We start from the raw sequence: 25222 nt of genomic DNA, 5'->3' as shown, positions 1-25222 counted from the left end.
GTGTTTGCTCGGCAAAGAGCAAAAATGCATTAATTCCACGTCGCCATGGCGACGTCTGGGCACGCTTCCAAGTGGACCGCTTCACATTGTGTGGAAGGAACCGGTGGAGGATCACCAGTCAGCCCTAACTGGGAACACATGTCATCCTTGGTCATGACCACACCACTGAGCCGCTGGTGAATCACATGTTCATGTGCGGGATTTCAGAAAAAGTCAACATTTGGGAGGTTTATTGAGAAGGTATAAATATTTACCGCTGGATAAAGGTCAATAAGTAAATCAGACCACATAGAAACCACTCTCCGTAACAAACTACACCATACCACACAGTACCATACCGTACTATAACAAACAATACTGTAGCATACCTTATTGTAACAAACTCCAGCAAGTCTGTCAGCCCTGAGAAACAACTTTGGGTAAGAAATCCAAACAAACAACAGACTTTTTCCAGCGTCTTGAAGTATTTACTCTGCACTCTTGGAGGTAATTAGATTTATTTGTGCAAACATCTGTAACCTTTTAGTCCTGACAGGAGTGTGGGAACAACAAAAACTGATGTTTTCATGCTAAACTAGCATCATAATCAGTATCCATCCATCCATCCATCTTCTTCCATTTATCCGAGGCCAGGTCCCGGGGGCACCAGACTTCCCTCTCCCCAGCCATTTCGTCCAGCTCCTCCTGGGGGATCCCGAGGCGTTCCCAGGCCAGCCAGGAGACAAAGTCTTCCCAACGTGTCCTGGGCCTTCCCCGTGGCCTCCTACCGGTCGGACGTGCTCGAAACACCTCCCTAGGGAGGCGTTCGGGTGGTATCCTGACCAGATGCCCGAACCACCTCATCTGGCTCCTCTCCATGTGGAGGAGTAGCCGCTTTACTTTGAGCTCCCCCCGGATTACAGAGCTTCTCACCCTATTTCTAAGGGAGAGACCCGCCACCCGGCGAAGGAAACTCATTTGGGCCGCTTGTACCCGTGATCTTGTCCTTTTGGTCATAACCCAAAGCTCATGACCATAGGTGAGGATGGGAACGTAGATCGACCGGTAAATTGAGAGCTTTGCCTTCCGACTCAGCTCCTTCTTCACTACAACGGATCGATACAGGGTCCACATTACTGCACCGATCCACCTGTCGATATCACCATCCACTCTTCCCTCACTCGTGAACAAGACTCAGAGGTACTTGAACTCCTCCACTTGGGGCAGGGTCTCCTCCCCAACCCGGAGATGGCACTCCACCCTTTTCCGGGCGAGAACCATGGACTCGGGCTTGGAGGTGCTGATTCTCATCCCAGTCGCTTCACACTCGGCTGCGAACCGATCCAGTGAGAGCTGAAGATCCTGGCCAGATGAAGCCATCAGGACCACATCATCTGCAAAAAGCAGAGACCTAATCCTGCAGCCACCAAACCAGATCCCCTCAACGCCCTGACTGCGCCTAGAAATTCTGTCCATAAAAGTTCAGAACAGAATGGGTGACAAAGGGCAGCCTTAGCGGAGTCTAACCGTCACTGGAAACGGGTCCGACTTACTGCCGGCAATGCCGGCAAGCTCTGACACTGATCATACAGGGAGCGGACCGCCACAATCAGACAGTCCGATACCCCATACTCTCTGAGCACTCCCCACAGGACTTCCCGGGACACACGGTCCAATGCCTTCTCCAAGTCCACAAAGCACATGTAGACTGGTTGGGCAAACTCCCATGCACCCTCAAGGACCCTGTCGAGAGTATAGAGGGTCCACAGTTCCACGACCAGGATGAAAACCACACTGTTCCTCCTGAATCCGAGGCTCGACTATCCGGCGTAGCCTCCTCTCCAGTACACCTGAATAGACCATAATCAGTATATCATATCTAATTACATCTACCTTGTATATATTATTACCTTCCCACTTGATGAGTACTACCTTCCCACTTGATGAGTACTACCTTCCCACTTGATGAGTGCTACCTTCCCAGAGTGTACGGGAAGTTCTGTCTCCTGTTGCAAGTCAAAGTTACATCATCACAGCTGCTTCACATTAGCCAGGAATTTTCTTCCAAGCAAATAGTTGGAGCGAGGAACACTACAGGATACAAAATGTTCCCATGTGGTTGAACATGAAGGGCAGATAACTATTGTAGTACAGATGTAAATAGGGAGTAACATGACTAATAAGTAGTCATCCAAATACTTCAGTAAAAGGGAGTATTCACTATTTAGTGACAAAACTACCCGAGTACTGAGATACTGGTGAGTAACTTGACTGTTTTTTATTGGTACTTATACTTTGTGAAATGGAGTCATGACAGGGTCATGTGACAAAAGTCTCTCCGACGAGCCAAAAGAAACATTTGCAAAGTTAGCCCCAGAAAAAAGTTAGCATGCTAATGTTAGCAGAGGCCAAGTCATACAACGCTAAGGTGGACGGCCGGGAAATTAGCTGATTGAGTGTAAAATTTGCTTAAAAATAATGTTAGCATGCTAATGTTAGCCTGGTAAGAGTTAGCATGTGTTACGTACCAAGTTATATGACTCTAAGATGTACGGGAAAGCGTATAGTTAGCTAGAAAAGTTAACATATGTCAAGCACCAAGTCATGCGACAAAAAAGTTCACAAGCTAATATTAGCATGCTAACATGGCAACGTTAGTATGCTAACAGTTAGCATGTGTCACGTACCAAGTTATATGACCCAAAGGTGTACGGCTGCGAAATTTGCTTAAAATATATATATATATATATATATACTAACAATATAATGTTAGCATGCTAATGTTAGCAGAGGCCAAGTCATACAACGCTAAGGTGCACGTCTGCGAAATTAGTTGAAAACGTCCAAAAAATTGCTAAAAAGTTAGCATGCCAGTATATTAACGTTAACATGCTAACAGTAAGTATATGTCACGACCAAGTTATATGATTCTGAGCTGTAGGGTTGTAAATTTGTTTAAAAAAAAAAAAAAAAAAAGTTAGCACGCGAATTTTAGCATGCTAACAGTTAACTTGTGTCAAGTACCATGTTATATGACTTGGAGGTGTACGCCTTTGAAATAAGCTGAAAAAGTGTCAAATTTGCTAAAATTTTCTTTGAAAAGTTAGCACGTTAATGTTAGTATGTTAACAGTTAGCATGTGTCACTACCAAGTTATATGACTGTAAGGTGCACGTCTCCGAAATGAGTGGAAAACGTCAAAAAAATTGCTAAAAAGTTATCATGCCAGTATATTAACGTTAACATGCTAACAGTAAGTATATGTCACGACCAAGTTATATGATTCTGACATGTAGGGTTGTAAAATTGGCTAGCAAAAAGTTAGCATAATAATGTTAGCATGCTAGCCTATTAACGTTGGCATGCTAACAGTAAGTATATGTCACGACCAAGTTATATGATTTAGAGATGTAGGGTTGTAAATTTGGCAAAAAAAGCAAAAAAAAAGTTAGCATGTGTCACGTACCAAGTTATATGACTCAAAGGCTGCAAAATTAGCTAAAAAGAAATTAGCATGCTATTGTTAGAATACTAGAATTATAATATAACAGTTAGCATATATTAAGTACCAAAGTATATGACTGAGGAAAACACATTTTTTTGCATGTTATTGCTAGCATGTTAACAGTAAACTTGTGTCAAGTACCGATTTATATGACTCTGAGGTGTACGCCTGCGTAATTAGCTGACCAAGTGCAAAATTAGCTAAAAGAAAAAAGTTAGCATGTTAATGTTAGTATGTTAGCATGTGTCACTACCAAATTATATGACTGTAAGGTGCACGTCTGTGAAATTAGCTTAACAAGTCTAAAAATTAGCTAAAAAGTTAGCATGCGAGCATATTAACGTTAACATGCTAACAGTAAGTGTATGTCATGACCAGGTTATATAATTCTGAGGTGTAGGGTTGTAAAACTGGCTAAAAAAAAGTTTATGTGCTAAATTAAGTACCAAAGTATATGACTCTGAGGTGTTTGCCTGTTAAATTTGCAAAGAAAAAAAAAAAAGTTAGCACGCCAATGTTAGCATGTCAACAGTTCACTTGTGTCAAGTACCAAGTTACATGACTCTGAGATGTAGGGTTGTAAAATTGGCAACAACATAAAAAAAGTTAGCACGCTAATGTTAGCATGCTAACAGATGAAACTGAACAACTATGCTATAATCAGGTTTATTCACAGTCTGTAAAGCAGACTGTAAATAAATAAAAGTAGTGCAACCTTTTCACAAAATACTTGAACGCTAAAATAAAATTTTAATGTTTTCATAATCCAAAACAAACCTTGGGAACCAACCCGGAAACACGGCGTTTACGGACACTAAAACGTAAAAAATGTCAACATAATGTGTCATTAAAAAGTCAGCATGCTAATGTTAAAATACTAGTAATGTAATGTTAGCATGCTAACAGTTAGCATATATTAAGTATATGGTAAGGTATATTATAGCCTCCAAGTTGCCGTAATGAAGAAACAGGATTACTGTCATTGTCCCGCTAATCTATTAGCGCACACGTCCTGTGGAAGAGAACTCCCATAATCCTCGGGGTCGCTAACAGTAACCCGATCCAAATGTTATGAAAGCTGTTCCACATTCCAGCTGAAGCATCGCACATCTGTTGTGTCATGATGACGCTAACACAATATGTTATTGTTACATCAGCCACAAATGTCCACGGGCTTCTAGCAGCGTGGGAACTTCCTCCCGTGCTGAATTTATTCACCTTGAGTCTACTATTAGCATTTCTGCTATTGTGCTATATTATTACTAGATCCATCCATCCATCCATCCATCCATCCATCCATCCATCCATCCAGCCTAAGCAGAGAAGCCCAGACTTCCCTCTCCCGAGGCGTTCCCAGACCAGCCGGGAGACATAGTCTTCCCAACGTGTCCTGGGTCTTCCCCGTGGCCTCCTACCGGTCGGACGTGCCCGAAACACCTCCCTAGGGAGGCGTTCAAGTGGCGTCCTGACCAGATGCCCGAACCACCTCATCTGGTTTCTCTCCATGTGGAGGAGCAGCGGCTTTACTTTGAGCTCCCCCCGGATGGCAGAGCTTCTCACCCTATCTCTAAGGGAGAGACCCGCCACCCGGCGGAGGAAACTCATTTGGGCCGCTTGCACCCGTGATCTTGTCCTTTTGGTCACAACCCAAAGCTCATGACCATAGGTAAAGATGGGAACGTAGATCGACCGGTAAATTGAGAGCTTTGCCATCCGGCTCAGCTCCTTCTTCACCACAACGGATCGATACTGCGTCCGCATTACTAAAGACGCCCCACCGATCCACCTGTCGACCTCACGATCCACTCTTCCCTCACTCGTGAACAAGACTCCGAGGTACTTGAACTCCTCCACTTGGGGCAGCGTCTCCTCCCCAACCCGGAGATGGCACTCCACCCTTTTCCGGGCGAGAACCATGGACTCGGACTTGGAGGTGCTGATTCCCATCCCAGTGGCTTCACACTCGGCTACGAACCGATCCAGTGAGAGCTGAAGATCCTGGCCAGATGAAGCCATCAGGACCACATCATCTGCAAAAAGCAGAGACCTAATCCTGCAGCCACCAAACCGGATACCCTCAACGCCTTGACTGCGCCTAGAAATTCTGTCCATGAAAGTTATTACCAGGTTTTTGAGTAAAATATTTGATTTACATGAAACCAGTATAACCAGTCAGGTCTTGTAAAGATGATTCCAGTGATATAAGTAACATTGTCCTGTGGTAAATAATAAGAAAGTTATGGATCTTTAAAACCGGTGAAAACTCACTTCTTGGGAAAGAATTCACCCTGGGGCTTGATCCGGTTTCCTCCGTGGCCCTGACAAGGTCCTTAAACCCACGACGAGCCTATGCGAGGTGGTAGGAGAAGACAAACCAATGTCGATTCCGCCGACGCAGACCGACCACCTCAGAACCATCTACTCTGGAATGCTCTACCGGTAACAGTTAGAGATGCTACCTAAGTATATACACTAGCCTTTAGATAGACCCCCTTCTAGACCAGTTGATCTGCCGTCTCTTTTCTGCTCTGCCGCCCCTCTCCTGCACGGAGAGGTTATCAGGTGATCACGGATGTTGCGCAAGCTGTTCCAAGTCTGGACCCGGGATGGACCACTCCTCTGTGCATCAGTCGGTGACGTCTCTGCGCTGCTGACTTGTCTCCATTCAAGATGATCCCCTGATGGTCCCACTATGGACTGGACTCTCACACTATTATGTTAGATCCACTATGGACTGGACTCTCACACTATTATGTTAGATCCACTATGGACTGGACTCTCACACTATTATGTTAGATCCACTATGGACTGGACACACACTATTATGTTAGATCCACTATGGACTGGACTCTCACACTATTATGTTAGATCCACCATGGACTGGACTCTCACTATTATGTTAGATCCACTATGGACTGGACTCTCACACTATTATGTTAGATCCACTATGGACTGGACTCACACTATTAATTAGATCCACTATGGACTGGACTCTCACACTATTATGTTAGATCCACTATGGACTGGACTCTCACACTATTATGTTAGATCCACTATGGACTGGACTCTCACACTATTATGTTAGATCCACTATGGACTGGACACACACTATTATGTTAGATCCACTATGGACTGGACTCTCACACTATTATGTTAGATCCACCATGGACTGGACTCTCACTATTATGTTAGATCCACTATGGACTGGACTCTCACACTATTATGTTAGATCCACTATGGACTGGACTCACACTATTAACTAGATCCAATATGGACTGGACTCTCACATTATTAACTAGATCCACTATGGACTGGACTCTCACTATTATGTTAGATCCACTATGGACTGGACTCTCACTATTATGTTTGATCCACTATGGACTGAACTCTCACTATTATGTTAGATCCACTATGGACTGGACTCTCACTATTATGTTAGATCCACTATGGACTGGACTCACACTATTATGTTAGATCCACTATGGACTGAACTCTCACTATTATGTTAGATCCACTATGGACTGGACTCTCACTATTATGTTAGATCCACTATGGACTGGACTCTCACTATTATGTTAGATCCACTATGGACTGGACTCTCACTCTTATGTTAGATCCACTATGGACTGGACTCTCACTATTATGTTAGATCCACTATGGACTGGACTCTCACACTATTATGTTAGATCCACTATGGACTGGACTCTCACTCTTATGTTAGATCTACTATGGACTGGACTCTCAATATTATGTTAGATCCACTATGGACTGGACTCTCACACTATTATGTTAGATCCACTATGGACTGGACTCTCACACTATTATGTTAGATCCACTATGGACTGGACTCTCACACTATTATGTTAGATCCACTATGGACTGGACTCTCACACTATTATGTTAGATCCACTATGGACTGAACTCTCACTATTATGTTAGATCCATTATGGACTGGACTCTCACTATTATGTTAGATCCCCTATGGACTGGACTCTCACTATTATGTTAGATCCACTATGGACTGGACTCTCACACTATTATGTTAGATCCACTATGGACTGAACTCTCACTATTATGTTAGATCCACTATGGACTGGACTCTCACAATTATGTTAGATCCACTATGGACTGGACTCTCACACTATTATGTTAGATCCACTATGGACTGGACTCTCTCACTATTATGTTAGATCCACTATGGACTGGACTCTCACACTATTATGTTAGATCCACTATGGACTGAACTCTCACTATTATGTTAGATCCACTATGGACTGGACTCTCACAATTATGTTAGATCCACTATGGACTGGACTCTCACACTATTATGTTAGATCCACTATGGACTGGACTCTCACTCTTATGTTAGATCCACTATGGACTGGACTCTCACTATTATGTTAGATCCACTATGGACTGGACTCTCACTATTATGTTAGATCCACTATGGACTGGACTCTCACTATTATGTTAGATCCACTATGGACTGGACTCTCACTCTTATGTTAGATCCACTATGGACTGGACTCTCACTATTATGTTAGATCCACTATGGACTGGACTCTCACACTATTATGTTAGATCCACTATGGACTGGACTCTCACTCTTATGTTAGATCTACTATGGACTGGACTCTCAATATTATGTTAGATCCACTATGGACTGGACTCTCACACTATTATGTTAGATCCACTATGGACTGGACTCTCACACTATTATGTTAGATCCACTATGGACTGGACTCTCACACTATTATGTTAGATCCACTATGGACTGGACTCTCACACTATTACGTTAGATCCACTATGGACTGAACTCTCACTATTATGTTGGATCCAATATGGACTGGACTGTCACTATTATGTTAGATCCACTATGGACTGGACTCTCACTATTATGTTAGATCCACTATGGACTGGACTCTCACACTATTATGTTAGATCCACTATGGACTGGACTCTCACTCTTATGTTAGATCCACTATGGACTGGACTCTCACTATTATGTTAGATCCACTATGGACTGGACTCTCTCACTATTATGTTAGATCCACTATGGACTGGACTCTCACACTATTATGTTAGATCCACTATGGACTGAACTCTCACTATTATGTTAGATCCACTATGGACTGGACTCTCACAATTATGTTAGATCCACTATGGACTGGACTCTCACACTATTATGTTAGATCCACTATGGACTGGACTCTCACTCTTATGTTAGATCCACTATGGACTGGACTCTCACTATTATGTTAGATCCACTATGGACTGGACTCTCACACTATTATGTTGGATCCAATATGGACTGGACTCTCACACTATTATGTTAGATCCACTATGGACTGGACTCTCACACTATTATGTTAGATCCACTATGGACTGGACTCTCACACTATTATGTTAGATCCACTATGGACTGGACTCTCACTATTATGTTAGATCCACTATGGACTGGACTATCACTATTATGTTAGATCCACTATGAACTGAACTCTCACTATTATGTTAGATCCACTATGGACTGAACTCTCACTATTATGTTAGATTCACTATGGACTGGACTCTCACACTATTATGTTAGATCCACTATGGACTGGACTCTCACTATTATGTTAGATCCACTATGGACTGGACTCTCACACTATTATGTTAGATCCACTATGGACTGGACTCTCACACTATTATGTTAGATCCACTATGGACTAGACTCTCACATTATTAACTAGATCCACTATGGACTGGACACTCACTATTATGTTAGATCCACTATGGACTGGATTCTCACTATTATGTTTGATCCACTATGGACTGAACTCTCACTATTATGTTAGATCCACTATGGACTGGACTCTCACTATTATGTTAGATCCACTATGGACTGGACTCACACTATTATGTTAGATCCACTATGGACTGAACTCTCACTATTATGTTATATCCACTATGGACTGGACTCTCACTATTATGTTAGATCCACTATGGACTGGACTCTCACACTATTATGTTAGATCCACTATGGACTGGACTCTCACACTATTATGTTAGATCCACTATGGACTGGACTCTCACACTATTATGTTAGATCCACTATGGACTGGACTCTCACACTATTACGTTAGATCCACTATGGACTGAACTCTCACTATTATGTTAGATCCAATATGGACTGGACTGTCACTATTATGTTAGATCCACTATGGACTGGACTCTCACTATTATGTTAGATCCACTATGGACTGGACTCTCACACTATTATGTTAGATCCACTATGGACTGGACTCTCACTCTTATGTTAGATCCACTATGGACTGGACTCTCACTATTATGTTAGATCCACTATGGACTGGACTCTCTCACTATTATGTTAGATCCACTATGGACTGGACTCTCACACTATTATGTTAGATCCACTATGGACTGAACTCTCACTATTATGTTAGATCCACTATGGACTGGACTCTCACAATTATGTTAGATCCACTATGGACTGGACTCTCACACTATTATGTTAGATCCACTATGGACTGGACTCTCACTCTTATGTTAGATCCACTATGGACTGGACTCTCACTATTATGTTAGATCCACTATGGACTGGACTCTCACACTATTATGTTGGATCCAATATGGACTGGACTCTCACACTATTATGTTAGATCCACTATGGACTGGACTCTCACACTATTATGTTAGATCCACTATGGACTGGACTCTCACACTATTATGTTAGATCCACTATGGACTGGACTCTCACTATTATGTTAGATCCACTATGGACTGGACTATCACTATTATGTTAGATCCACTATGAACTGAACTCTCACTATTATGTTAGATCCACTATGGACTGAACTCTCACTATTATGTTAGATTCACTATGGACTGGACTCTCACACTATTATGTTAGATCCACTATGGACTGGACTCTCACTATTATGTTAGATCCACAATGGACTGGACTCACACTATTATGTTAGATCCACTATGGACTGGACTCTCTCTATTATGTTAGATCCACTATGGACTGGACTCACACTATTATGTTAGATCCACTATGGACTGGACTCTCACTATTATGTTAGATCCACTATGGACTGGACTCTCACTATTATGTTAGATCCACTATGGACTGGACTCTCACACTATTATGTTAGATCCACTATGGACTGGACTCTCACTCTTATGTTAGATCTACTATGGACTGGACTCTCAATATTATGTTAGATCCACTATGGACTGGACTCTCACACTATTATGTTAGATCCACTATGGACTGGACTCTCACACTATTATGTTAGATCCACTATGGACTGGACTCTCACACTATTATGTTAGATCCACTATGGACTGGACTCTCACACTATTATGTTAGATCCACTATGGACTGGACTCTCACACTATTATGTTAGATCCACTATGGACTGAACTCTCACTATTATGTTAGAACCACTATGGACTGGACTCTCACTATTATGTTTGATCCACTATGGACTGAACTCTCACTATTATGTTAGATCCACTATGGACTGGACTCTCACTATTATGTTGGATCCACTATGGACTGGACTCACACTATTATGTTAGATCCACTATAGACTGAACACTCACTATTATGTTAGATCCACTATGGACTGGACTCTCACTATTATGTTAGATCAACTATGGACTGGACTCTCACTATTATGTTAGATCCACTATGGACTGGACTCTCACTCTTATGTTGGATCCACTATGGACTGGACTCTCACTATTATGTTAGATCCACTATGGACTGGACTCTCACTATTATGTTAGATCCACTATGGACTGGACTCTCACACTATTATGTTAGATCCACTATGGACTGGACTCTCACTCTTATGTTAGATCTACTATGGACTGGACTCTCAAAATTATGTTAGATCCACTATGGACTGGACTCTCACACTATTATGTTAGATCCACTATGGACTGGACTCTCACACTATTGTGTTAGATCCACTATGGACTGGACTCTCACACTATTATGTTTGATCCACTATGGACTGGACTCTCACTATTATGTTAGATCCACTATGGACTGGACTCTCACACTATTATGTTAGATCCACTATGGACTGGACTCTCACACTATTATGTTAGATCCACTATGGTCTGGACTCACACTATTATGTTAGATCCTCTATGGACTGGACTCTCTCTATTATGTTAGATCCACTGTGGACTGGACTCTGGACTCTCTCTATTATGTTAGATCCACTATGGACTGGACTCTCACTATTATGTTAGATCCACTATGGACTGGACTCTCACACTATTATGTTAGATCCACTATGGACTGGACTCTCACTATTATGTTAGATCCACTATGGACTGGACTCTCACTATTATGTTAGATCCACTATGGACTGGACTCTCACTATTATGTTAGATCCACTATGGACTGGACTCTCACTCTTATGTTAGATCCACTATGGACTGGACTCTCACTATTATGTTAGATCCACTATGGACTGGACTCTCACACTATTATGTTAGATCCACTATGGACTGGACTCTCTCTATTATGTTAGATCCACTATGGACTGGACTCTCACACTATTATGTTAGATCCACTATGGACTGGACTCTATCTATTATGTTAGATCCACTATAGACTGGACTCTCACACTATTATGTTAGATCCACTATGGACTGGACTCTCTCTATTATGTTAGATCCACTATGGACTGGACTCTCACACTATTATGTTAGATCCACTATGGACTGGACTCTCTCTATTATGTTAGATCCACTATGGACTGGACTCTCACAATATTATGTTAGATCCACTATGGACTGGACTCCCTCTATTATGTTAGATCCACTATGGACTGGACTCTCTCTATTATGTTAGATCCACTATGGACTGGACTCTCACTATTATGTTAGATCCACTATGGACTGGACTCTCACACTATTATGTTAGATCCACTATGGACTGGACTCTCACTCTTATGTTAGATCCACTATGGACTGGACTCTCTCTATTATGTTAGATCCACTATGGACTGGACTCTCACACTATTATGTTAGATCCACTATGGACTGGACTCTCTCTATTATGTTAGATCCACTATGGACTGGACTCTCACACTATTATGTTAGATCCACTATGGACTGGACTCTCTCTATTATGTTAGATCCACTATGGACTGGACTCTCACACTATTATGTTAGATCCACTATGGACTGGACTCTCTCTATTATGTTAGATCCACTATGGACTGGACTCTCACACTATTATGTTAGATCCACTATGGACTGGACTCCCTCTATTATGTTAGATCCACTATGGACTGGACTCTCACACTATTATGTTAGATCCACTATGGACTGGACTCTCACTCTTATGTTAGATCCACTATGGACTGGACTCTCTCTATTATGTTAGATCCACTATGGACTGGACTCTCACACTATTATGTTAGATCCACTATGGACTGGACTCTCTCTATTATGTTAGATCCACTATGGACTGGACTCTCACACTATTATGTTAGATCCACTATGGACTGGACTCTCTCCATTATGTTAGATCCACTATGGACTGGACTCTCACACTATTATGTTAGATCCACTATGGACTGGACTCTCTCTATTATGTTAGATCCACTATGGACTGGACTCTCACACTATTATGTTAGATCCACTATGGACTGGACTCTCTCTATTATGTTAGATCCACTATGGACTGGACTCTCACACTATTATGTTAGATCCACTATGGACTGGACTCTCTCTATTATGTTAGATCCACTATGGACTTGACTCTCACACTATTATGTTAGATCCACTATGGACTGGACTCTCTCTATTATGTTAGATCCACTATGGACTGGACTCTCACACTATTATGTTAGATCCACTATGGACTGGACTCTCTCTATTATGTTAGATCCACTATGGACTGGACTCTCACACTATTATGTTAGATCCACTATGGACTGGACTCTCTCTATTATGTTAGATCCACTATGGACTGGACTCTCACACTATTATGTTAGATCCACTATGGACTGGACTCTCTCTATTATGTTAGATCCACTATGGACTGGACTCTCACACTATTATGTTAGATCCACTATGGACTGGACTCCCTCTATTATGTTAGATCCACTATGGACTGGACTCTCTCTATCATGTTAGATCCACTATGGACTGGACTCACACTATTGTGTTAGATCCACTATGGACTGGACTCTCACACTTGTGATTTAGTGCTATATAAATAAACTTTGACTGATTGATTAAATAAAGTTATATCACATATACCTTGTTACATTTGTTATTCATTATATTTAAAAAAATGTATTTTTGATTTTAATAAAACATGTTTTTAAATTTGTTGGTTTTTTTGTGTGCAAATTGTGTGGAATCACTCTGGCTGGCCCTTTAATGACTGGCCCGCTCCATTCATGTTGAAATATAGGTTGTATCATCACACTTTGTGACAAATTAATAAACATAAAAGACAATAATTTGTTTATGCACAAGAATAAAAACAAAGTAATCGGATTAGGGATGTAGAATTCTTACATTTTTAGTCACTTTGTCTCACTGCTTTGAAAAGCTTTCATGAGTACGAACGGGGGGGAAAGGAAGTGCTTTCAAAATAAAGTGTAATGAACGTTACTTTCAATCACTTTAACACGACATGATGGTTGTGAATTTGCCTAAAATTTCTAATAATTATTACACAAAAACTGAAGCGCGTACGTTAACTTACAGAGATGGTTCGAGGAATTAACCGACACACTGTGCTCTTATTGTGAAAGACATAAGCGGAAGCGTAGGCTTTACGGCTGAGCGGCTTGACCAGGCCGCCGCTGGCTGGGAGCAGGATGCTGTCAGGCCGAGCGGACGCACCGACGTAGCGGATGGCAACCTTTGTTTCCCCCGCAGCATCACGGTAAGAACCATTAACGTCTTTAATCCCCCGACCTCCTCACCGGGACGCCGGCCTTTCAAACGGTGACGGCGGCGCTTGACGGTCAACGCCGCGGGGCTCTCACTTTGGCGTCGAAAACCAAGCTAGTGTTCGCGTAAATGTCACCTAACTCATTTATTTACATGTTACTTTGTGTTCGGCTACTAAAGATGGCGGATGTGTCCTCGCAGGCCTTTTGACACGCCGCTAGCGAGCATCCATGACGGTGCTGTGATATCGGCATCGGTATTTATCAGCTGCCAATGGCTACCGAGCAGCTTCCGGTTTTATTAGCGGCAACTTCCGGTTTTTAGATTGGGACGTTTTTGTTTCGCGTTTGTGTCGTTAAAGCCAGCGACTCAGTGGACGTCGGTTTTTGTCGCACGCCCTACTTTCCGTAGGATTCGGTTTTCCGGGAAAATTGTCGGCAAAAGTTTGCCTCGGTTTTCGTGTCGGTCACATTTTAGACTCTACACGAGAATCTGGGATAAAATCTGTATCACGATATACGGGTTTTGTATCAAACGATATCGATAATTAATCATAAAGTGAAATTACACCAAAAGGCACAAAACCGTTGTTACTCGCGCACGAAAAAAATAATAAATGAGGGTGGAATTTTTAAGAAAATTTTACCTTTAAGAAAATAATTTTCATATTTGTGAACGTTTTTGAATGGAATATTTTTTTAAATTTTTTTTTTATTGCGAACCATTTTTTTTTATTTTTAAGAAAATCGTTTTCTTACTTGCAAACGGTGAGTAAAAACGTTTTTATTTCTATGGAGTGAAATTACTGCCAAATCTCCACAAACACAGAAAAATAAATTTCTGCAAGTAAAAAAAAACATTCGGAAACAAAACAAATTTTCCGCGATAAAAAATAATACATCGGTTTTTCGCACGCCCTACTTTTCGTAGGATTCGGTTTTCGGGGAAAAATTGTCGCGAAAAATTTGCCTCGGCTTTTGTGTCGGTCACATTTTAGACTTTACATAAGAATCTGGGCTAAAATCTGTATCACGATATACGTGTTTTGTATCGGACTATATCAATAATTAATCATAAAGTGAAATTACACCAAAACGCACAAAAACGTGTTAACTCACGCACGCTTCACAGGTAAAAAATAATTAAAATAAGGGTGGAATTTTAAAGAAAATTTTACCTTTAAGAAAATAGTTTTCATATTTGTGAACGTTTTTGAATGGAATATTTTTTTTATTGCGAACCATTTTTTGTCATTTTTAAGAAAATCGTTTTCTTACTTTCTTACTTCTTTCTTAATGGTGAGTAAAAACGTTTTTATTTCTATGGAGTGAAATTACTGCCAAATCTCCACAAACACACAAAAATAAATTTCTGCAAGAAAAAAAAAACATTCGGAAACAAAACAAATTTTCCGCGATAAAAAATAATACATCGGTTTTTCGCACGCCCTACTTTTTGTAGGATTCGGTTTTCGGGGGGAAATTGTCACCAAAAATTTGCCTTGCCTTTTGTGTCGGTCACATTTTAGACTTTACATAAAAATCTGGGCTAAAATCTGTATCACGATATACGTGTTTTGTATCGGACGATATCAATAATTAATCATAAAGTGAAATTACACCAAAACGCACAAAAACGTGTTTACTCACGCACGATTCACAGGTAAAAAATAATTAAAATAAGGGTGGAATTTTAAAGAAAATTGTACCTTTAAGAAAATAGTTTTCATATTTGTGAACGTTTTTGAATGGAATTTTTTTTTTTATTGCGAACCATTTTTTTTATTTTTTTAAGAAAATTGTTTTCTTACTTGCAAACGGTGAGTAAAAACGTTTTTATTTCTGTGGAGTGAAATTACTGCCAAATCAACACAAACACACACAAATATATGTCTGCAAGTAAAAAAGAACATTCGGAAACATTAAAATTATTTTCTGCAAGAAAAAATAATACATCGGTTTTTCGCACGCCCTACTTTTCGTAGGATTCGGTTTTCGGGGAAAAATTGTCGCCAAAAATTTGCCTCGGTTTTCGTGTCGGTCACATTTTAGACTTTACATAAGAATCTGGGCTAAAATCTGTATCACGATATACATGTTTTGTATGGGACGATATCAATAATTAATCATAAAGTGAAATTACGCCAAAACGCACAAAAACGTGTTTACTCACGCACGATTCACAGGTAAAAAATAATTAAAATAAGGGTGGAATTTTAAAGAAAATTGTACCTTTAAGAAAATAGTTTTCATATTTGTGAACGTTTTTGAATGGAATTTTTTTTTTTATTGCGAACCATTTTTTTTTATTTTTAAGAAAATCGTTTTCTTACTTGCAAATGGTGAGTAAAAACGTTTTTATTTCTATGGAGTGAAATTACTGCCAAATCTCCACAAACACACAAAAATACATTTCTGCAAGAAAAAAAAAACATTCGGAAACAAAACAAATTTTCCGCAATAAAAAATAATACATCGGTTTTTCGCACGCCCTACTTTTCGTAGGATTCGGTTTTCGGGGAAAAATTGTCGCCAAAAATTTGCCTCGGCTTTTGTGTCGGTCACATTTTAGACTTTACATAAGAATCTGGGCTAAAATCTGTATCACGATATACGTGTTTTGTATGGGACGATATCAATAATTAATCATAAAGTGAAATTACACCAAAACGCACAAAAACGTGTTTACTCACGCACGATTCACAGGTAAAAAATAATTAAAATAAGGGTGGAATTTTAAAGAAAATGTTACCTTTAAGAAAATAGTTTTCATATTTGTGAACGTTTTTGAATGGAATTTTTTTTTTTATTGCAAACCTTTTTTCTTTCTTTTTTTTAAGGAAATCGTTTTCTTACTTGCAAACGATGAATAAAAACGTTTTTATTTCTATGGAGTGAAATTACTGCCAAATCTCCACAAACACACAAAAATAAATGTCTGCAAGTAAAAAAGAACATTCGGAAACATAAAAATAATTTTCTGCAAGAAAAAATAATACATCGGTTTTTCGCACGCCCTACTTTTCGTAGGATTCGGTTTTTGGGGGAAAATTGTCGCCAAAAATTTGCCTCGGCTTTTGTGTCGGTCACATTTTAGACTTTACATAAGAATCTGGGCTAAAATCTGTATCACGATATACGTGTTTTGTATCGGACGATATCGATAACTGATCATAAAGTGAAATTACGCCAAAACGCACAAAAACGTGTTTACTCATGCACGATTCACAGGTAAAAAATAATTAAAATAAGGGTGGAATTTTAAAGAAAATTTTACCTTTAAGAAAATAGTTTTCATATTTGTGAACGTTTTTGAATGGAATTTTTTTTTTTATTGCGAACCATTTTTTTTTTTTTTTTAAGAAAATCGTTTTCTTACTTGCAAACGGTGAGTAAAAACGTTTTTATTTCTGTGGAGTGAAATTACTGCCAAATCAACACAAACACACACAAATATATGTCTGCAAGTAAAAAAGAACATTCGGAAACATTAAAATTATTTTCTGCAAGAAAAAATAATACATCGGTTTTTCGCACGCCCTACTTTTCGTAAGATTCGGTTTTCGGGGAAAAATTGTCGCCAAAAATTTGCCTCGGTTTTCGTGTCGGTCACATTTTAGACTTCACATAAGAATCTGGGCTAAAATCTGTATCACGATATACATGTTTTGTATGGGACGATATCAATAATTAATCATAAAGTGAAATTACGCCAAAACGCACAAAAACGTGTTTACTCACGCACGATTCACAGGTAAAAAATAATTAAAATAAGGGTGGAATTTTAAAGAAAATTGTACCTTTAAGAAAATAGTTTTCATATTTGTGAACGTTTTTGAATGGAATTTTTTTTTTTATTGCGAACCATTTTTTTTTTATTTTTAAGAAAATCGTTTTCTTACTTGCAAATGGTGAGTAAAAACGTTTTTATTTCTATGGAGTGAAATTACTGCCAAATCTCCACAAACACACAAAAATACATTTCTGCAAGAAAAAAAAAACATTCGGAAACAAAACAAATTTTCCGCAATAAAAAATAATACATCGGTTTTTCGCACGCCCTACTTTTCGTAGGATTCGGTTTTCGGGGAAAAATTGTCGCCAAAAATTTGCCTCGGCTTTTGTGTCGGTCACATTTTAGACTTTACATAAGAATCTGGGCTAAAATCTGTATCACGATATACGTGTTTTGTATGGGACGATATCAATAATTAATCATAAAGTGAAATTACACCAAAACGCACAAAAACGTGTTTACTCACGCACGATTCACAGGTAAAAAATAATTAAAATAAGGGTGGAATTTTAAAGAAAATGTTACCTTTAAGAAAATAGTTTTCATATTTGTGAACGTTTTTGAATGGAATTTTTTTTTTTATTGCAAACTTTTTTTAATTTTTTTTTAAGGAAATCGTTTTCTTACTTGCAAACGATGAATAAAAACGTTTTTATTTCTATGGAGTGAAATTACTGCCAAATCTCCACAAACACACAAAAATAAATGTCTGCAAGTAAAAAAGAACATTCGGAAACATAAAAATAATTTTCTGCAAGAAAAAATAATACATCGGTTTTTCGCACGCCCTACTTTTCGTAGGATTCGGTTTTTGGGGAAAAATTGTCGCCAAAAATTTGCCTCGGTTTTTGTGTCGGTCACATTTTAGACTTTACATAAGAATCTGGGCTAAAATCTGTATCACGATATACGTGTTTGTATCGGACGATATCGATAACTGATCATAAAGTGAAATTGCGCCAAAACGCACAAAAATGTGTTTACTCACGCACGATTCACAGGTAAAAAATAATTAAAATAAGGGTGGAATTTTAAAGAAAATTTTACCTTTAAGAAAATAGTTTTCATATTTGTGAACGTTTTTGAATGGAATTTTTTTTTTTATTGCGAACCATTTTTTTTTTTTTTTTAAGAAAATCGTTTTCTTACTTGCAAACGGTGAGTAAAAACGTTTTTATTTCTGTGGAGTGAAATTACTGCCAAATCAACACAAACACACACAAATAAATGTCTGCAAGTAAAAAAGAACATTCGGAAACATTAAAATTATTTTCTGCAAGAAAAAATAATACATCGGTTTTTCGCACGCCCTACTTTTCGTAAGATTCGGTTTTCGGGGAAAAATTGTCGCCAAAAATTTGCCTCAGTTTTCGTGTCGGTCACATTTTAGACTTTACATAAGAATCTGGGCTAAAATCTGTATCACGATATACATGTTTTGTATGGGACGATATCAATAATTAATCATAAAGTGAAATTACGCCAAAACGCACAAAAACGTGTTTACTCACGCACGATTCACAGGTAAAAAATGATTAAAATAAGGGTGGAATTTTAAAGAAAAGTTTACCTTTAAGTAAATAGTTTTCATATTTGTGAACGTTTTTGAATGGAATATTTTTTTTTATTGCGAACCATTTTTTTTAATTTTTAAGAAAATCGTTTTCTTACTTGCAAACGGTGAGTAAAAACGTTTTTATTTCTGTGGAGTGAAATTACTGCCAAATCTCCACAAACACACACAAATAAATGTCTGCAAGTAAAAAAGAACATTCGGAAACATAAAAATAATTTTCTGCAAGAAAAAATACTACATCGGTTTTTGTTCGCACGCCCTACTTTTCGTAGGATTCGGTTTTCGGGGAAAAATTGTCGCCAAAAGTTTACCTCGGTTTTCGTGTCGGTGAGAACGGGGTTACTAATTATAAATAAAAAATAAATAAACATTGAATTATAAAGTGAAATCACGCCAAAACGCACTAAAACGTTTTTACTCACGCACGATTCACAGGTAAAAAATAGATCAAATGAGTGTGAAATTTTACCTTTAAGAAAATTGTTTTCATACTCGTGAATGTTTTTGAATTGAATATTTTTTTTAGTTTTTATTGCGAATCATTTAAAAAAAAAATTTTTAAGAAAATCGTTTTCTTACTTGGAAACGGTGAGTAAAAACATTTTTATTTTTATGGAGTGAAATTACTGCCAAATCTCCACAAACACACAAAAATAAATGTCTGCAAGTAAAAAAGAACATTCGGAAACATAAAACTAATTTTCTGCAAGAAAAAATAATACATCGGTTTTTTTCGCACGCCCTACTTTTCGTAGGATTCGGTTTTCGGGGAAAAATTGTTGCCAAAAGTTTGCCTCGGTTTTCGTGTCGGTCACATTTTAGACTTTACACAAGAATCTGGACTAAAATCTGTATCACGATATACATGTTTTGTATCGGACGATATCGATAACTGATCATAAAGTGAAATTACGCCAAAACGCACAAAAAAGTTTTTGCTCACGCACAATTCACAGGTAAAAAATAATTAAAATGAGGGTGGAATTTTTAAGAACATTTTACCTATAAGAAAATTGTTCTCATATTTGTGAATGATTTTTAATTGAATTGATTTTCGATTTTTTATTGCAAATAATTTTTATTTTTATTTATTTTTGCTTAACTGTTTGCAAGTATGAAGTAAAACAAAACGATTCAGAAGTATAAAAACACATTTCTGCGAGTAAATAAACGATTATTCCAATAAAAAAAAATATTCGTTAGTATAAAAATAAATTTCTGCAAGTAAAAAAGAACATTCGGAAACATAAAAATAATTTTCCGCAATAAAAAATAATACATCGGTTTTTCGCACGCCCTACCTTCCGTAGCATTCGGTTTTCTGGGAAAATTGTCGCTAAAACTTTGCTATTTTTAATTGAATTTATTTTTTATTGCGAATAATTTTTTTCTTTAATTTATTTTTGCATAACTATTTGCAAGTATAAAGTAAAACAAAACGATGCAGAAGTATAGGAACAATTTTCTGCGAGTAAATAAACGATTATTCCAATAAAAAAAACTATTTGTTAGTATAAAAATAAATTTCTGCAAGTAAAAAAGAACATTCGGAAACATAAAACTAATTTTCCGCAAGAAAAAATAACACATCGGTTTTTTCGCACGCCCTACTTTTCGTAGCATTCGGTTTTCGGGGGAAAAATTTTCGCCAAAAGTTTGCCTCGTTTGTCACATTTTAGACTTTACATAAGATCCTGGGCTAAAATCTGTATCATGATATACGTGTTTTGTATCGGACGATATCGATAATTAATTATAAAGTGAAATTACGCCAAAATGCACAAAAAAGTTTTTACTCAAGCACGATTCACAGGTAAAACATAATTAAAATAAGGGTGGAATTTTTAAGAACAATTTTACCTTTAAGAAAATTGTTCTCATATTTGTGAATCATTTTTAATTGAATTTATTTTTTATTGCGAATAATTTATATTTGTATTTATTTTTGCTTAACTGTTTGCAAGTATAAAGTAAAACAAAACGATTCAGAAGTATAAAAACAAATTTCTGTGAGTAAATAAACGATTATTCCAATTAAAAAAAATATTCGTTAGTATAAAAATAAATTTCTGCAAGTAAAAAAGAACATTCGGAAACATAAAAATAATTTTCCGCAATAAAAAATAATACATCGGTTTTTCGCACGCCCTACTTTCCGTAGCATTCGGTTTTCTGGGAAAAATTGTCGCCAAAACTTTGCCTCGGTTGTCACATTTTAAACTTTACATAAGATCCTGGGCTAAAATCTGTATCACGATATACGTGTTTTGTATCGGACGATATCGATAATTAATTATAAAGTGAAATTACGCCAAAATGCACAAAAAAGTTTTTACTCACGCACGATTCACAGGTAAAAAATAATTAAAATAAGGGTGGAATTTTTAAGAAAATTTTACCTTTAAAAAAAATGTTTCTCATATTTGTGAATGATTTTTAATTGAATTCATTTTTTATTGCGAATAATTTTTTATTTTTTATTTTTTGCATAACTATTTGCAAGTATAAAGTAAAACAAACGATGCAGAAGTATAAATTCAATTTTCTGCGAGTAAATAAACGATTATTCCAATAAAAAAAATATTCGTTAGTATAAAAATAAATTTCTGCAAGTAAAAAAGAACATTCGGAAACATAAAACTAATTTTACGCAATAAAAAATATTACATCGGTTTTTCGCACGCCCTACTTTTTGTAGCATTCGGTTTTCGGGGAAAAATTGTCGTCAAAAGTTTGCCTCGGTTTTCGTGTCGGTCACATTTTAGACTTTACATAAGAATCTGGGCTAAAATCTGTGTCACGATATACGTGTTTTGTATCGGACGATATCGATAATTAATTATTAAGTGGAATTACACCAAAACGCACAAAATCGTGTTTACTCACGCACGATTCACAGGTAAAAAATAATTAAAATAAGGGTGGAATTTTAAAGAAGATTTTACCTTTAAGAAAATAGTTTTTATATTTGTGAACATTTTTGAATGGAATTTATATATATATATATTTTTTTTTTTTAAATTGCGAACCATTTTTTTAAATTTTTAAGAAAATCGTTTTCTTACTTGCAAATGGTGAGTAAAAACATTTTTATTTCTACGGAGTAAAATTACTGCCAAATCTTCACAAACACACAAATATTTTCACTCATGCATAACTATTTGCAAGTATAAAGTAAAACAAACGATTCAGAAGTATAACAACAATTTTCTGCGAGTAAATAAACGATTATTCCAATAAAAAAAACTATTTGTTATTATAAAACTATACAGTATGTTTGTATATTGGAAATGTACATGTGAAGAAGGAAAATAATGTACAGGTAAAACAAGGAGGTAAAAGAAGATCAATTACAGGAAAACAAGTTAAAAAGAGGTCAAATAAGGTGAAGAGTATGTAAAAAGTAGGTAAAAACGAGGTAAAAAAAATACATACAAAGAAGGTAAGAATAAGGTAAAATAATGTACAATAAGATAAAAGAAGGAAAAAAGTTAAAAAGGTTGTAAAAGAAGGTAAAGTACACAAATAAAGAAATAATATAGTAAAAAATTAAAAAATGTAAAAGGTAAAAAGACGGTAAAGAAAATACAAAATAGGTGAACAAGGTACAATGAAGGTAAACAAAGAGGTAAAGGGAGATACAAGAAGGTAAAAACACAAAGTAAAAAGAAAGTAAAAATAAATAATGCAAGAATAAAGTAAAAAAAAGGATGGTAAAAAGGAAGTTAAAAAAATGTACAAAAAAAACAAGTTAAATAATGTAAAAATAAGAGTAAAAGTTAAAAAGTAGGTAAAGGAAGATAAAATGTTAAAAGAAGGTGAGAATAAGGTAATAAAGAGCTAACATTTGGTAAAAGAAGGTAAAAAAAAAAGGTTTGAAGTATGCAAAAACGTATAAAAGGTACAATAAAATTAGTTAGATATTTTTTTTAAAAAGGGTAAAAACAAGATAAAAGTAGGTAAAAAACTAAATTTAAAAAAATAAGATACAAAGTATGCAAGAAAGTAAAAAGGTAAAAAAAAAAAGAAAAGATTAAAAAATGTTTTGAAAATTTGGATAAAAGTTTAAAAAGTTGGTAAAGAAGGATAAATGGAGGTAAAAAAAAATGTTAAAAGACGGTGAGAATAAGGTTAAAAAAATGTGGTAAAAGAAGGTAAAAACAAAGTAAAAAGAAGTTTCGAAATATGAGAAAAAGGTAAAAAGAAATTGGTTAAATATTATAAAAAATAGGGTAAAAGGTAAAAAGTAAATAAAGGAAGATAAAAGAAGGTAAAAACAAAATAAAAAATAAGGCACAAAGTATGCAAGAAAGTAAAAAGGTTATAAAATGTAAAAAAAAAATAGGGTAAAGGGTAAAAAAGTAAGTAAAGGAAGATAAAAGGTTTTAAAAAGTTAAGAGGATGTAAACGGATGTAAAAATGTGTTAAAAGAAGGTCAAATTTACATAAACATAAGGTAAAAGGTTTTTAAAAATAGGTTAAAAAAAGTAAATCTTGTTAAAAGGAGGCACACAAAATATTTATTTTTAAATCAATTCTTGAAAGTGATGAATCCATTTCTGATGTGATGAGTGACAATCACAATTTGAATGTGAATCCACTTCTATCTTTTAGTCATGTACGATGTGTTGGAACTTGATGATTTGTACATGGCTGAAGTCCAATATTGGATCTTGGCTGCAATGCGAGTGGGTGTGGGTGTTTTCACACACTCCCCTTCCCGTGCCTCGTACCGTACCTGTTGGACGCTCAGACCCGGTCATGCATCCCGGGACCAGTCCTGGAATTTGACGCCGGGGATTTAGCCGGAAGCTTGCTGACGAGGCACAGCTTCTGTGCTGCATGATTTATAAACTCTCTGTTTCCCAAAGTCCAGTGTCAGTCTGCTGTACTTTCAGATAACTTTGTCAGAGTCCACCTCAGGGCTGCAGACCGGAAATTACACACTTTTTACCTACACTTTGAACCCTGCGGTCTATAAAACGGTGCGGCTAATTTAAGGGATTTTTCTTCGCTGGCAGCCAAAATACAAACAGTAAAAAAAAAAAAGGAAGTACACTGAAAAGGTGTTTTATAGTTTGTGCTATGGCGCCATCCTTTGGACGAGTCCCCTCACTTTTTGTGCTGTGTTTTCATGCATACATATACAGGCTATCGTAATGTTAGTAATAATAATAATACATTTTATAATAATACATACGCTTTTCAGTGTACTCAAAGTCTCTTTACAGGATAAAAAATTTAAATGTGATGGTAAAAAGAAAGTTAAAAAAAGGTTAAAAAAAAAAAGGTTAAATAATGTAAAAAATAAGGGTAAAAGGTAAAAAGTAGGTAAAGGAAGATAAAATAAGGTAAAAAAAAAGTTAAAAGAAGGTGAGAATAAGGTAAAAAAAAAAAAAAGAGCTAACATTTGGTAAAAGAAG

General features: G+C 37.0%; 1 protein-coding gene across 2 annotated transcripts in view; it reads left to right on the top strand.

The window, feature by feature from the left end:
• Window positions 1–14321: 14321 nt before the first annotated feature.
• Window positions 14322–25222, top strand: part of LOC133664762 (protein FAM110B-like) — a 36364-nt gene continuing 25463 nt past the window's right edge. For both annotated transcript variants that reach the window (XR_009828617.1, XM_062069664.1), the window contains exon 1: window positions 14322–14420. The gene's annotated coding sequence lies outside the window, so the exon portion shown is untranslated. The remainder of the gene's footprint in view (window positions 14421–25222) is intronic.

The sequence above is a fragment of the Entelurus aequoreus genome, linkage group LG14 (genome assembly GCF_033978785.1).
Source record: "Entelurus aequoreus isolate RoL-2023_Sb linkage group LG14, RoL_Eaeq_v1.1, whole genome shotgun sequence".
NCBI lineage: Eukaryota > Metazoa > Chordata > Actinopteri > Syngnathiformes > Syngnathidae > Entelurus > Entelurus aequoreus.
The sequence above is the reverse complement of the archived record's forward strand: the minus strand, read 5'-3'. Positions and strand labels throughout refer to the sequence as shown.